Source organism: Pelecanus crispus, chromosome 6, assembly GCF_030463565.1.
Source record: "Pelecanus crispus isolate bPelCri1 chromosome 6, bPelCri1.pri, whole genome shotgun sequence".
NCBI classification, from domain to species: domain Eukaryota; kingdom Metazoa; phylum Chordata; class Aves; order Pelecaniformes; family Pelecanidae; genus Pelecanus; species Pelecanus crispus.
Window position 1 is genome coordinate 49,051,659 of NC_134648.1, and position 16,554 is coordinate 49,068,212.

Genomic DNA, 16,554 nt, shown 5'->3' on the forward strand with positions numbered 1-16,554 from the left:
CTTAAAATTTGTCTCAGAGTTCGAGCATTTCTGGCATCTATGCAGTAGCCTTCAATGGAGATTTTGCAGGCTTTTCCAAAGCGTGTACACAGGTGTGCGGCAACTCATGCTGAGTGTGCAAAGGTGCACACAAGAGAAAGTTCAATGTCCTTTACAAGGTAGAAGCCTTTGTTTTCCAACACATGCCAATTAGTCTCATCTTGATAATGAATCACTTCTACTGTTCTTGTTTTGTACAGTATTGTTCTCTCCAACTCGCTGTGTTACACACAGTATACTACAAAATCATCTTTTTTGAGATCCCCTCCAGCTATAAAGTATTAGTGTTCCCAATGCTATTAAAGCTACTTTAATGAGAAAGTAGTGAAAACTGAGTACATACTGCATTATCAGAAACCAGTCAATCCAATCAGTCAAGCTAAGGCAACTGAAGCCATTTGTCCTTACCTGAAGAAAATACATTCAGAACTACCAATATTAACTGATGCATGGTACTTGGAAAAATGAAGCCAAAGAACATAGGCTACACCACAGCACAGATGATCAGCTGCTAATTATGTCAGCACTTACACCAGGGCAGAACCAGACTGTAGTGTGTTCAGAACCTTCCCTCTGATCAAGCCCCTTCTCCAGTAAGTGACCAAAGAAGTGATACCAGTTTTTAATTAACACCATATCAAATCATGTCATACAACTCTAAGGACAAACATGTCTGAACAGTTTTGCTGTAGGTTTTACTATGACTCTTCCTTCTAGCTTGCATTTTAGATTTCTTAATTAATCTGAATTTTCTAAAGCCAGCAACTGAATTAACCTATTTGATTAATTGAAACACCTTAGTCCCTCTTGCCACACCGATGGATTGGTATCTGCATTGAGATGTAATCAAATGAAAAAAAGGAAAAAAAAAAAAAAACCAAACAAACCCACCCTACAAAAACCACACAAGGCACCAACAGTCAATTTTGCTGACCTTTGTAAAGTAAACTTCAGTACAGTTCTGGGGAATACAGATTTTTAAAGGGTCCACTGGTATGCAACATCATGGGTACACTAACTAGCACTTTTAAAAATAGCAGGTATTTTCAGCATTGTGATAAAAATACAGCCAATAGCTCATCCTTGGAAATAGTCAATGTATTCTTTCAAATCTCTCTCATTTAAAATATTGCTCCACAATAGGAACAACACGCAACTCTCTGGTACATCCAAAAGACAGGATTATTTGTAATTTAATATGGAAACATTTCAGCTGTCTTAATACCAGGATAATTCCTATGCAAGTCTGGCATTTGAGACACGCCACATATTTGTCACTGAAGTGTGTGCATTTTTGTGCCCTTATGTGCGGTCCATCAGTTGATGCATTGCCCATAACAGTACCCCCTTGCACACATTCGCTCTCAGGTTGCTGAAGAGATTATTGGCCCTCTGAACCTAGAGCTTTTTCATCAGACCATTTCTTTGTTCTATAAGGCACCGTACAGTCCTCAGGAGTTCACAGCTAAAGGGATACCAACAGCCTAATCTGGCTGTGAGCAATTCAGCAAAATGCATGTGTTTACATTTGTCAGCCTTTAAAAGAGATCTTAAGAACCACTAGGTCTGTAGTAGTAACCTTCACAAGGTTTAACACTTGGAGCTGCAGTGCTTTTTCCCCCCTCTGATTTTAAAAGCTGCCCTTTCCCTCTGTATAGATAAGAAAGTGACACACAACAGGGACACAGAGCCATTAGCATCTCAGACTCCCTGTGTGATAATTAGAGGAAATGATTTGCTGACCTCAAGCAGTCTTTGAAGTCTGCACAAGCAGCATGTAGAGGACAGGGATGGATTATTCAGGACATACATCCCCTCAGGCCTGCCTCTGCAAAAAGTTCTGCTGGACTGATTCTTCTCTCAAAACCTGGAAACACCTGGGCTGCCAAAAAGCTTGTGGTTATAGGCAATGTTCAAGGACTGCTGTGAAACAACAGACTTGGCATATCAGTGTTTTATTTAAGCCTATCATACAAAAACTGTCATGAGGCAAGCATTGCTTTGCAGAAATCTGAATTACTAATCAGTTAGCATTGGGGGGCTGGGGGGGAGAAGGGACAAACTTATATAGCTCTTCTATTTGGAAAGCGAACCACAATTCCCATTCACATTTACACAGGCTTTTATCTCATGTAAGACAGCATACAAACTAAAATGAATTGCTCACATTGTTTATTGACAGCAGCCCCCTGATTTTAAAGGTACAGAAATTACCAAATAGTAGATCCATATTGCATAAATAATCTCAGTTAACCATGTAAAAGAGAACCACATCCTCAAACATACTGCCAATGACTTGTAATTCATTCCAAGAACTAAGTTTCAAGAGATGGGAAAGTGTAATACAGTCTCTTGCCATTCCTCTGCATACTCAAAATGCACTCTGTTTTACAGAAACCTGTTTTTTTAAGACTCAGGAAAGTCTTAAAAAAAGACTGCTGATTGCTGGTACCAGATTCCTTAACAACTACTAGAATTACATTTAGCTGGTAATATGTTTTTAAATTTTTTTCCCCAGTATTAACTACAATGGTATACCAGATCCAAGTCAGACACTGCAGAAATAACAACTGTCTCTACTTTGAAGTTTGCACAATGGAGAACAAAAGATCCCATGCTCTCCATTTGTGTTCAGTATGACTCTTCATAGGAAATCCACCTAGACAGAAGTAGGAGGATTTGATGTCTTTGGTGAAGAATGGATCTTGTCCAAGGCAAAAAAAAAAACCAAACCAACCCACAACCAAAACCAACCAAACCAAAAACCAACCCAAAACCCAACAACAAACAAAACAAAACCAAAACATTGCCTCCTGTGAATAGCTGTCAGAAACACACAAGCCCTTTCCACTTCCCACACAGAACTTTTCCAGAGGCTGAATTTCTATTGAAAGCAACTTAAGTTCTCTCTAGAGTATCATAGCTAAATAGAATAGCTATAGAGACAGGACCAAGTAACTGTCCTGTGAAAGAAAGTGAGAACAAAAGCACACTACACTACCAGCTCAACTTCACTCTGACACCAGCTGAAGGATCTGCCTGCAACAAGTAATTTCCTCCCCCCGCCGGGAATCCAGAAAGCAATTTCTGAAATATAATTCACAAGAACAATACTTTTTTTATGATTGTTTAGCTTTTATGTATAGCTGTTCATGTTTGTTTATACCTTGTTCACTGTATGTGGTTACACTGCTGTCACATGGCTGAAATTCATTGCATCCTAACAATTATGATTTACAGTCATCCTTATTTTGAAGTTGAATGTAAAAAGCATTGGTTCGATGAATCAATAATTTTAAAGACTGAGATTAGGGCTATCCCTCCAGAACAAAGAAATTGAGTTTGTATTGCCTGGGTACATGTATTATCTAACTCCACATATTAATTACTGGGAGGATTTGTGGGATTGGTATTAACACTGCTTACACATTAGCTCATACAAATTGCGTATTATCACAAATGTGCAGTCATGATAATAACATTCATAATCATTGCAAAGACAGCTGTACATATCCTGTTTGACAGCTATTCTTGTGCCTTGCTGAGAAGAAAGGGAAAAGAAATGTGTGCTGGTCAGACTATTCTTCTGAACTAGTTATGGTGCCTCCACCATGAAGAAGTCAAAAACATGAAAAAAAACTTTATACACTTTCAATGAAACTTAACTTGCCAAGTTAATGGAATTTTAGAGAAAAGCAAGTGTTTTAAGACTTCTGTTTTCTTTTTATTACGGTACCTTGGACATTGGAACTTAAAAAGCACATCTTTGCTCTTAATCTCAAGAATAAGACAAAGCATCAGCGAAGAAGAGACACAGAAGGAAACAGACTCAAACCTTTGTACAACATAAATAGGTTGGCAGGCCTTTATGGCAGATTAGAAGCCACAGAGAGGAAAAAACATCAGGAACACATACAAACACCACATTTCTTTACAAGCTAAGGAATGTGCAAGCTTTGACAAAGCATATTATATAAAGGATGTTTATAATCTACTTCCATGGAGACAGTTCAGTAGCTTTATAACATAGCAACAAAGAGTGTGAAGTATATTTTCCATCTGTTTTGTGCAGACTGTTTTTCTACAATGGAAGCCAGTATCAAAGCTAACTGTTCTGTGGGATTCTAAACAGCAACACAAGAGGGTAGACAAATGCTCTCTCTGCCTTTGTAGTACAAGAGAAGATGATCAAAGATATGGCCTCTTCATGTGTTTCAAGCGGAAAGTGTTACCAATAACTTAGTAGTCACCTAGTTTCAGCTAACATTACTAACTGCCTTTACTAATTGTAAAATATCACGCAGATACAAAATACCGTACAGAACCAGACAGATTATCACCTCCAGCTGAACATCTGCCATAAGAACAGCAAATTAGCCCACTTCCACATTTTAAGACAGCTATAGCAAAAAAGGAAGGATATGGTCAGCATAAAACATGAATTCAGGTTTAGCTTAAGCATGAGAAGAACAAAAATGCCAGCATTGTGAGAACTCCTTCGATCTCCAAAGTTCATTTACAGTGGTAGCACAAAATCTCTTCTGAAGCTGTTGTGCTGTTTTTGGCTGGGATAGAATTAATTTTCTTCACAGTAGCTAGTATGGGCTATGTTTTGGATTTGTGCTGAAAACAGTGTTGATAACACGGGAATGTTTTCATTATTGCTGAGCAGTGCTTACACAGAGTCAAGGCCTTTTCTGCACCATCAGCAAGTAGGCTGGGGGTGCACAAGAAGTTGGGAGGGGACACAACTGGGACAGCTGACGCCAACTGGCCAAAGGGATATTCCATACCGTATGACATCATGCTCAGCATGTAAACCTGGGGGAAGAAGGAAGGGGGGGTCATTTGGAGTGATGGTATTTTGTCTTCCTAAGTAACCGTTACACATGATGGAGCTCTGCTTTCCTAGAGATGGCTGAACACCTGCCTGCCGATGGGAAGTAGGGAATGAATTCCTTGTTTTGCTTTGCTTGTGTGCACAGCTTTTGATTTACTTATTCAACTGTCTTTATCTCAACCCACAAGTTTTCTCACTTTTACTCTTCTGATTCTCTCCCCCATCCCAACAGTGGGGAGCGAGCAAGTGGCTGTGTGGTGCTTAGTTGCTGGCTGGGGCTAAACCACAACAGCTGTCCACCTCAAAAGAGATAAAACAAGTAACAAATAGCACCTATTGTATTGTTATATATCATTAGCACAAGTTCTGCCATGCTGCTGCTGTTAGGCTGGAGTTGACCCTACATTATATGGCATAGATGTTCTCTACATATATAGAATCATAGAATTGTTTAGGTTGGAAAAGACCTTTAAGATCACCCAGTCCAACCATTAACCTAACATTACCACGTCCACCACTAAACCAATTAAGGGTAGAGTAGCAATTTCATGTTTCCTGGCTTGGTGGCTGGGTTATTTATAATGAAGGTAAAAACTAGGAATCATTAAGATTAGAAAGAACCTCTAAGATCATCAGTCCAATCATCAACCCAACGCCACCATGCCCACTAGACCACTAGGAAGAGCGTAGTAAGCCACATTTCTTTTCCCAGAATACAAAAAAGCTGTAGTGCACACCAGTTTTTCCAAGAAAAAGCATAATGCTCAAGTTTAATAGGTCTGGTCTATACAGACAACACTTTAAAGAAAAAAGCACTTGAAACACTCCACAAAACATTACTACTACAGAAAACCAAATGTGCATGGATTGTACAGCCCTCGTGGCCACGTATTACACTACCCTCAAGTCTGAAGGGAAGTTATTGAACATTTACAACCTGTATTAGGAAAAATATCTCGCTATGAAAAAATCTTCCCGAAGTCCCCCATATGAGCCTTCAAATAACCCTTCAATCTCAGCGAACACATCAAAACCAAACTTAAGCAATCTTATGTACACCACCGCATGGATCTAAGACTGTGCCTGAGAAGCAGTAGTTTCTCCCACCACTACAATAGATGCCATTACAACAGAACTATCAAAACCCCTGGATCCTACACACGTGCTTCCCAGAACACAGTGTAATTCCCCCAGTTTAGCAGGTACCTACAGAGCTTTCATGAAGACACTGTTATGTAAATCCTTCACTTCATGATGAATTGTCAGAAGAATTCATCCTGAAGACAAGGCAAACACTTATAGGGGAATATTTTTCTGTCTACACAGCACCTTTCAAAGGTTTCCCTTGGTACTAAAATTTCTAAGTTAATTATATACCGAAATCCATGGACCCAACCAAGATATTAGGGAACAATCTCCACAATCAAACAGGCTACAAGCTACTACCCTCCTTGTTCATGATGGAGAAAATCCCATAACAAAAAAATGGCTGTGTAGCTTTCCTGTACTCCAAACTTGGCTACTTTCTCTCAAAACATGGTGAAGAAACCAGGTACAAGTATGAGGTATTATAAAAATTAAAAGGATTAAAATCCAATGAAAATGAGTGCATAGAAAGCAGGCTATAGCAAAAGCTCAGGGTTAGGAAAGATGAAGAGTCTGACAGCCATACCTGTGTCACTGAATGCCCTGTGTTAGCAGATCAGCAGTAAAATAACTAGTTTCCAAGTTTGTTTTTTTTTTTTAAACTGACAGCTGCAATTTTCACCTATATTTAAATTAATGTATTTTTTGTATTACATGCAGTACTCTGGAAAAACCCCACTCCTATGGTTTGCATTAAAAATCACTAAATGTTAACTCCAGATGTTCCAATAACCTCAGGACTGTGAAAATGAATACTACTTCAGTCCAAGTTAGCAAAGGTATAAAAAAGTAAAATTTTCCATAGGGAAAGTACATACCTAAACTTACAATAGTACCACTACAGGTGTATTTTTTTATCATCTTTAACCAGTTTTCCATGCCTGAATTACACAAAACCTGTTATATAAAAAAAGTCAAAACTAAGGCAAGGATAACTAATAACTAATGCTTAAGGATGATTTTTATTTACACTGAAGTATATTCATTGCAAAGGCACTCAAAACCAATTTCTACACTTTAAAAATGCTAGTATTTATTTGCAGCTTGGCTTTTTGTTTCTGTGGGCTTTTTAAAAATAAATAATTAAATTACCCACTGTAATAGTCTGAAATTTGTCTAGAAATGCACTGGAGAACTTATATTTAAGTGGAAGTAAGACCGATTGTGATTTGCAAGGTTTGCAGTTTCCTATGTATGTTGACTTGCATATGAAACAACATTTTTTACCTATACATTTCTCCCCTTTAATCTCCTACCTCTCAGAAGCTGCTGATCTATCTGCTTCCCCTCTTAGACCCATTCCTCACAGTGCCCCTGTTGGTGCTGGGACAGAAATCAGTTGTTCATCAACTTCTGACCTTTTCAAGACTTGCAGGACAGAAACTGCAAATGTTGCTTCATCTGAAAGAGCTGGCCACCATTCAACACATTAACTTTGCTATTCCAGGCACACCTGTGCGAAGCTTCTAGAGGATAATTACAACTTCACACTAGGAAGGACTTACACAGGTAACTGAAGTGGCTCGTCTATCTAACTATCCAGTTACAAATTCAACCCAAACTGTTCCTTTTGCAAATAATTTCAGTACCTCCCATCTTTCAAACATACTTTTTTCCCCTCTGCAAACAGTAAGACCACTGCTGATACCAGAGGCATCTCAGGTGGTTCTGTTGAGCTAAGACTTTGTAATACTTGAGAAAATGAAAAAACAAAAAGAGATGCAGTGACAATGCAAAATGAACAAATTATTTACTCAAAGACTTTTTGTTTTGTGCAACAGTGTAGGAGCAAAGGCACATAGTAAGCGTTCCCTGTACCAAGCAGCCACCAAGGACTGGTTTCTTTGCCGAGATTTAACAGCAATAGACATAAAATCCCAAATGCAGTTTTGACTTAAAAAAACCCCCTCCTTCATAACAATCCTATCTGTGGAAACATCTCTAGCTACACCTGCATCAGAGTGGAAATCTTTATAAATCAGAGAGGATCCAAGACATTTTCAGCTGTGCAAGAGCTACCTTTGATAACTCTAGGAAACACAGCACAAAATCAAACTTGGAAAAGAAGAATTAAAAGCTCTGCTGTGTCCAGAAAAAGCGCAACGCAATTCTTCCTATCTTAAATTCTCAAATACAAGAATAGTCCTCAGGGAAATACTCATAGTAGAGTATAGTTTGTGCAGTTTTACGGAAAGATTATTATTTATCAACAGTATTAACATTTAGTCTGTCAGGATATTTATCCCACCATTCGGCACATGTCTTAAGAGCATGTGCTGCAATTCATAGACTGGACAACATATCCAAGTACTCAACTTCGGAGCAGCTATTCAGTAACTCTGCTAACTGGTCTTTGATATACTAGCTTCGCTGTGGATCCCTCATTAGCTGGTCATAAAAATTAGATTTTGTTTTTGACTGCATTGTTTTTTGAATTTCACATCAAACCAGCATAGAAGCACAAGGTTATACAACATCCACCGGCCTTAATCTATTCTTCTGAAACTCTAAGCCAGTTCAGCCAAATAGAGGGATTTGTATGTCACAGAAATCACAAGCAATGAGGTAGCTATAAGAAACACTGCAGATTAATTGCAGATGACTAGCAACAATCTTCTCCCTCACTCCCTACAGCTGCATCAGCCACTGAAGTGTTGCTCTTAACTATAAAATCAGATGGGAAGTGTGTAAGCACAAGAAACAGTATTCAGCAAAAGTCAGTTGATTGGTCACACTCCATGTCAACACCTTAGAAGTTTCTAATGGCATTGTTCCTGAAGCAGTTAGACTAATGCTCAAGTTCTAGCACAGCGAGGCTTGATATTCAGTGGAAGAGATATACCAGCCAGCTATAAAGTGTCCACCTTTAGTTAGAAATAGCCTGTAATCAGCTTAGTCTAAAAAGAGACCGAGCTGGGCATCTTACCTGGACAGTGAGCAAGGCTGAGGGATGGGATGCGTTTCACTATCCTACTCTGGCAAACTTCTTTGGGATATGGCAGCCATAAATAGTGGAGTACCATCTTCTGGCCAAACTGAACGCTCCATAAGGAAATGATGCCGGGAGCACTGCAAAACAGGCTCCACGAGCTTGAGATAATAATGACATCCTACACAGAAGTAAGTTTTGACCAGTAACTGATACAGTAAGATACTATGAGAAGTATTTCATCTTTGTGTTAGCACTTACACTAAAAATCCAGAAAAAAAACCCCTGGCAGACAGACTACCTTCTACTAACAGTCTCTTAGTAGGAGGATCCCTTAAGGGATGGATAAGGAGAGCGAACAGAATAGCCTTATATACCTACTTTTCCTCAGTGGTACTAAATGGGACCTTATGGAATGGAGCACACTAGTTTCCAAAGGTCTTTTTGTCCCTCAACATGACTTTGATATACCTTGCAATATTGCTAGAGATTTCACCTACCTAACACAAGCAGCAATGGGAGAGACAGGATGCTGCAAGTGTGTTCATGCTCTTTACTAATGTGTCTTAAAATTAAGAATTTCTACTCTGGAGGAGTTGGTTTGGTTTTGTTTGTTTGCTTTTTTAAATAGGAAGTTTTATGTATGAAGTCACTGAGAAGGTAGCACCTGAATCTTTCACAGAACGGAGTCTTCACACATCTTTTTGTGAACACCTTGTTCCATTCCCATGAGGTTCTGTACAACATCTCAAGTTCCTCCTTTGACATCGAAGATGCTTATAGCTAACAAGTTCATCTCACGATAAGAGCAAATTTGCCACCATGTCAGAGCTGCCCACATCTGCCTGTACATCTGTTACAGCTGCCATACTTGTCCTTCTCCAGTGTGCTCTCAGATTTACCCTAAAACTCTGCAATAATTTCAACAGGAAGGGTGTTGAGCTTTCCCATGTTAGTAAGTTGTATTTGGCAAGCAGCTCCTGGTAGCCTGCCACCTGGAACTGCAGTGAGGTGAAAGAGTAGGCTTTGTGCCTGAAAAGGCCCAAACCCTGGAGGCCTTGTCTCTGCTGTGACTTTTATATACTTGTTTTTCCTGCACAGCTCTATTTTCCAAGGATCCTGGAAAGATCAAAGCTGTGCATATAAAACCCACAATTGTCTCTACAATGCCAGATTCTGAACAAAAAGTTACTTGTTAGGAATATAGCAATAACCTTAGAAAAGACAAGCTATTTTCAGTAAAGAGTGGACATACTAAACATTCTGCTTCCAGTTCCTGGTACAATTAGTTATTCTGTAAGAGTACCACATCTGTTTGCACAGAGTACTTAGTTCTGCAGATGCTAGTTGCAGGGCAAATGAGTTCACTGCCCATTCAGGGCCTGAGTTTGGCAACACACTTATACAATACAATATTAAACTGACCAGTAAGAAGGCAAGCTTGAAAGAAGCTTCAGAAGTATTTTACTGGCTTGCTCTTTTTTTTTTTTAAATCCCAGTGTCCACAGACAAACAGTTAAGAACTCTTAGGAGCTGCTGGCCAACATGAACTTGAGAAGCATGCATACTCTGTAATACATTTTCCCCCATGCAGACAGCCTTGTAACCACAGCTTTTCCACTACGCAACAATTAGGCAATAACCTGAGCATTAACAGAAGCTTACCCATGGCAGCAAGAAGCTCTACAGGTTGATTTATCCCGTTCTTGACAAGCCAATTTGTCTTGAGCTAAACCCCACTGTTGAAGCTAGACTGCAACAGAACCTGCACAATCTCATTTAAAGTCCCAAATCTCTCCACTGGCCATATGCTCTCAAAACACGTTAATTGGCATGCAGGTTTTTCAGACAACTTCTTCCTTCAAAGATAAAATCTGTACTATCCAATGAAGTTTATTAATTCTGGAACATCAGCAAACATCTGCACACTAGTAGGACTAAAGTACACATTGTAGATTGTCAAGATTGTCCACGTTTGGGAATTTGTGGTAGATCAACTGCACTGATGTGAAACTGTATGAGTTGACCTGGTGCCAATCACATTTTACATCAGAACCTGCAAAAGTAGGCCAGGACAGCAGTTTAACTGGTCTGTGAGTCCCACATAGCCTAATACACCTGCACATAGCCCACAGAAAGGGCTTCAGTTACAGGCTGTTGCTTGTTTCCAAAGAAGCTAGAAACATTTACATTATATGCACTTCATAGAATGAAATGTTGCCATGTGTCTGTATGCTGCAGACACTATTGTAATACTAGTATTAATTCTTCTATGTAGAAAATCGCTGCAGTTGCCAAGGCAAGGAAGTGGTGCTTATGTGGGTCATTCAGGTATTTTCAAAAAAACTCTGCTCCAGTAAATCATGTATCACACCAGGGACCATGAACTCTTTTTCACACTAACCCAAAGACAGAGTGCACATCACCTCATTTGTGATTACTCCTGTTCAAATGCTTTACCTTAACATTCATAATGACTTACCAGCATTTTAGTCACACTACCTCTAACAACGTATGCTAGTGAGCTGCTACCCAGTATATTCTCCTTTCCCTGTATGAGCAGCATACCAGTGTTCTGTAGAAATGTGGCACCTCAAGTGCTATTGAGAATAAAAAGCGAGCCACATGTTTTAAATCAAATTTAGTGTAAGAAGCGAAGAAAAATTAAATTGCTTCAACAAAGTCACATTCCTAGTTGTATTTCTGCTATGACATATCAGTGTTTAGGCTATGAAGACACAGGATGACAGCTCACACCTGAACAGAAATAGCAAGAACCAGAATGTTAGGAGAACAAAGCAGATGTACAGTTATAAAGGTTTATTAGCTCTTGCACAAACACCGCAACGTTGATTAAAGTCCAAAAGAAGAGGCACTGAAGAATTCTCACATTCCAATGCACAACACAAAGGGTACAGCTCTGCTAACGTCTGTAAACACTCTTCAAAGCGCCAAAGGCTGAAAGATTTCTCCTGCCCAGCCCAGGTTAAAGCAATTTTTCTGGAGGCTTGCCATGCTCTGTGGGAGGGAGGTAGGGGTGCAGCAACAAGCTGGATTTAAAAGATCCCCAGCTGGAAGCACAAACACAGAGAGTGATGTTTAAAACTGTTAGTCCCCTGGAGAGAAGCAGGAAACTCTCTTTATGACCCCCAGAGTATTTGTTTTTCCAACAGTTTCCCAGCTCAGCTTGAGATTCTCAAGGGCAGCAACAAAAAAAGTTTTCACTTTGCTCAAATTAGTTTTGACTGGTCCCTGGGTTCCCAAGGTGATAATTTAACACCTCATTAACAAGTGCATTATTGGAGGAAATTCAAATGAACCGATTTTAATGCTAATTGAATGTTTTCGACCTCAGCCTGCACAAGGAGTATTTATTTCCCCTTTTGAATACAACAGCAGCCGCTGCTTCCATCTGTGGATCTACTTCTAACAACGTCAAGGTACAAACTTCATTTATAAATATACTATAAGCAACCCAAAATTCAATTCCAAGTGATGTAACGTGGGCTATTCCTTCATTACTGCTTCCACTTTATACGTGCATATACTTCTGGCTTGTCTTCGGAAAGAAAAGGGCAATTTTACAAAATGTCCAACTTGAAGAAACCTACTAATTAGGCAGCTGACTGAAATACTGAAGTCATATCTTGAGGGCCTGATTAACCACGCGGAGGTTAAAATACTAATTGCAGTCTTTTCTCCCCTAGAATTTAAGCAGACCAGGCTTAGTTTTGTTTCCAGCATGCTTCTCCCTGTGCATATTAACAGTATAGCAATGGTCCTGTCTTCTCAACAGCTTGGTTAGGGTCAGTTCTCTGCCAACACAGCTGTATATTCTTACTCCCTTTGGATGTAATTGGTTTAACTACATTTGCTGATTTAACTCACTCAAGTTTGTTGCACACAGCAATGGCAAGACTAGAAATACCTTTTTTTTTTTTTAAGGTTTCCTCTGACTAGGTGTAATCAACTACTAGCAACAACTACTAGCTCTTCACAACTGAGGCGCTGAGATGAGACACATACCAATCAAACTACGTGCAGCTAACTGACTAGCCTTTACAGGTTAGTTATTAGTTTCTCATAGTTTAGCAGCTGGGATGGCCTATGCAGCTGCTACTTCCATTGCTTGCGACATTATAGCTATGTAGGATAATAATCCCTGGTTTCTATACGGTGCTCAAGACAACTTTCATTCAAAATTTAACTGCCATGTTGGGCAAGGTCTACCCACAACTTCTTCTTTACACGCTATGTATGGTGCTGTGATTGGATGTGGGATATTTGCCTCCTGGAACGGAGATGGAAGACAGTAAACTTGTTATAAGTGTCAACATGTATAATTACTATTATTGAGTTAATGTCATAGAAAGAAGTAGTTCACCTCTTTTACAAGCCATTAACACTGCCAGCTTTAGTTCAAACTTAAAACACTCCTGGATTTAAGGCTCACCTTCAGTTTTTAATACACAGGAGAGCAAACTAAGTTTCATCTCTGAAGGAGGTTAACCAGTTCCTAGACTGGTTTCACCTTGCATGTTTTGATTTGCCCACATCTCAGTTGGGTTACTCTATGATTTTCTTCCACTTGTCCCCAGTGATGTTATCAGGGCAACAAACAAGCTGGGTCCTGAACACCAACAGTGCTAACAGAACTCCAGTTGCACAGGACATATCACTGGCTCTTATGTAAATGGCAGAAAGGAGCTGACTGGATTGCCAGTCCTAGTAAGATTGTAATGGTGAAAAATCCAGCTCTCCAGTTCTCTGAAGACTTTCTATGTGCTCAAGATGTTAACCACTCTTGAGGATGACTATTCCTTTGAAGAAATTCTCTAAGCGATCACAAATCAAGTATGTTTTAAGACCACATGATGGTCTTCTATCCAATTACGTGCAAGACAAGTAATGCAAAGTAAAACAGGACAGACATACATAATGTAGAAGAGTTTCAGAAGCAGTACTGGAAGCACCACTACCAAGAACCCATAACATGGCTCTGCCATTGCTTTGGCTGTTGGAGTGGTTTTTGCAGTCTGGATGAAGGAACAAGTAATATACTTGTATTCATATATAATTATGTTTCCATAACTGTCTTCAGAGAGATTGAGGCTTGCTAGTCACTTACTTGCATAAACAGTACAGACAATTTACAGATTAGCTTGAACAGAAATCAAAATACAATAAACTACTGTCCCAATTCAGGCAGCACATTTGCATGCCATCCATCTTATGTTCTCTATAAGCAGCCATTCAGCTTTTCCTAGCATCTGTATTTTGTCTGTGCTGCTTCCTACTAATATCCAATTTGTCACTGGCAGCTTGCTGGAAGGACCTGAAAGGACATATTTACTTTTTTAAGTTATGTAAAGTTTTAGTAACTACAACGCCTTATATTATAAGTTTAGAGCCTCTAGATGTTTCATTAGATTTAGAAGTAACCTGAAGTATAAGAGGAGAGAATTAACTTATTCTTGCAAAATAATACACAAAAACCTCTTTTGTCCTCAAAAACTAATTGCTTCCTACTACTTATTCCTCAGCTACAGACCATCTCAGTCTGACATTAGAATTTCCACAAAGGTTTGATGCTATGGAGGACAGCAGCTTTTACAAATAGTGTGTGGGGAACAGAAGCAGGCAGACAAAGCAGCTGCAAATGCTCTTTTCAAGAAAGCATTCTTGAAGCCATTAAAAGATTTAGCTGTGGCCCAAAAAATAGGGTTGGGAACTAGCCATCTACTGCTCTGATTCCAGCTTCAACACCTGTGCCCTTGTAAAACCATTGCCCTATCTCAGTTTTCCTTCATCCATTAGTTCAGCTTGACTAATTTAAAAGCAGTGAAATTTTTGTAATACACAGTCGATTCAGAAGTGCTTACCAGTGAGCCAGTTTAATGCTATTTCTCTACTTGTCTTCCACAGTTAACAACTCTTACAAGCACCACTCTACTCCACATTTACTCACAGTCAAACCAACTGCAGGCAGTGGTCTTCCAGAGCCCCACCCATAATTCCACAGAATCCAAACAGAAGTTTTTCAGCCAAAGCCCTTAAACAAGGAAAAAACTGTCATGCTATCACTAAGCAGCTGCTCAGTTCACCCAACTGAACTTTTGCCAACTTCATCCACAGAAAATGCCTACAAAGTAATATTATCTCTAAAGCCTTAAGGCAGTTAAAAAAATGCATGACTGGGAAACAGCACTGTGCAGAAAATGAACAGAGAAACACTTCCGTGCAGGGATCATCCTGTGAAGTGCTTCTCCTAGCTGAAGGCTGACTTAGATGCTTACAAAGTCGGTAACACCACTTTCACGAGACCTGTAGCTGAGAAACGCTTTCTGAATATGAGCAGACAGGACTTTGGCTATCCAGCTGTTATATCCAGCACTTCCGAAAAGCACTCCAGTTCGTATAGAAATTGAACATACAGAGGCTTCTTTGAAATGACACAGCTTTCAAACACCAAACCCACTTCTTTTCTCAATAGAAGGAGTGTCCAGGAATTCTGGTACCCCTTAGCACCAAATTAGCAGGATGTAGTCTGACATGCATTTTAAGCAACACGACAACAAAAAAGGCCTTTTGAGTTTACTTTTTGTCAAATTGGTTCCTGATCTGGTTCACCTTTCAGCTCTGATGGATCTTGCTGGCATAATGGCCAGAACAGTCTGGAGTGGAAGTTGCTTCCATTCTCCCGGCTTGAATGAATATCACATTGTAGCCTCAGAAATGGGCAAAAATGCCTTAGTTTGAATACTGCAAACAGAAATCAGTTACACATTCCTTGCTTCCCATTTCATTAAGCAAAACAAATACTGGAGGAAACCCAAAACAAGCAATGCCTGAGCAGAACACAGACTGTTGACAAATCATCAGCTAGAAAGAGCTCAAACAGTCACCTTTAAGATGACGGCAAGACCCAGCCCTTTCGCACAACTTTTCATGTAGTTTGAAGCTTAGTTAATATCTGTTCTCAAGAGCAGCACTGGGGACAACTCTTGGCCGGTACAGGTTTCTCACATGGATCACTCGGAAGCACTCAAGGCTAGCACAGATACAGGATGCTGCCTGGCTGTACATGCCTCAGCAATGAGTTCTCTATTGAGCAACCACCAACACCAATTGCTGGCACTTAACTCTGTTCTCAGATAAGGTAAGCAGACCAAATGAAACCTATTATAACAGAAAGATTCTTAAGTCATTTCTTCAGCAAACTTTTTCACTGTAGGAGTTATCCATCAGGTTAGTTGCTCAGATGACCCATGGTCAAAAGCAAATATAGTTCTTCAGTATACACCACCACCTCGTGGCCAGATGCCTGAAACTCCCATAACTGAATATATTCTGCAGTTTGAATTCTAGGAGCCTCTGAACTACACGCCACTGACAGATCCTCAGTAAACTACACTGTCATCCTGTGTGAACTGCTTACAACTTTTTAATTACCTGTGAAGAGGGAAAAGTATCCTACATGCAAAGTGCTGTACCATTTCAGTCTCAAGGCAGCTTACACGTTACAAGTGCAAGCTATTTACTTCATGCTGTAGCTGAGGGAAGCTGCTACCTAACTAGGCAAATGAGACACGAGAATTTG

The 16,554-nt window shown here is 39.7% G+C and overlaps 1 protein-coding gene across 1 annotated transcript in view; it reads right to left on the reverse strand.

Annotated features, from left to right (window-relative positions):
- The window catches only part of SPTLC2 (serine palmitoyltransferase long chain base subunit 2), an 82,735-nt gene that overhangs the window by 25,141 nt on the left and 41,040 nt on the right, over window positions 1-16,554 (reverse strand). The gene's annotated exons all lie outside the window — the stretch shown is intronic.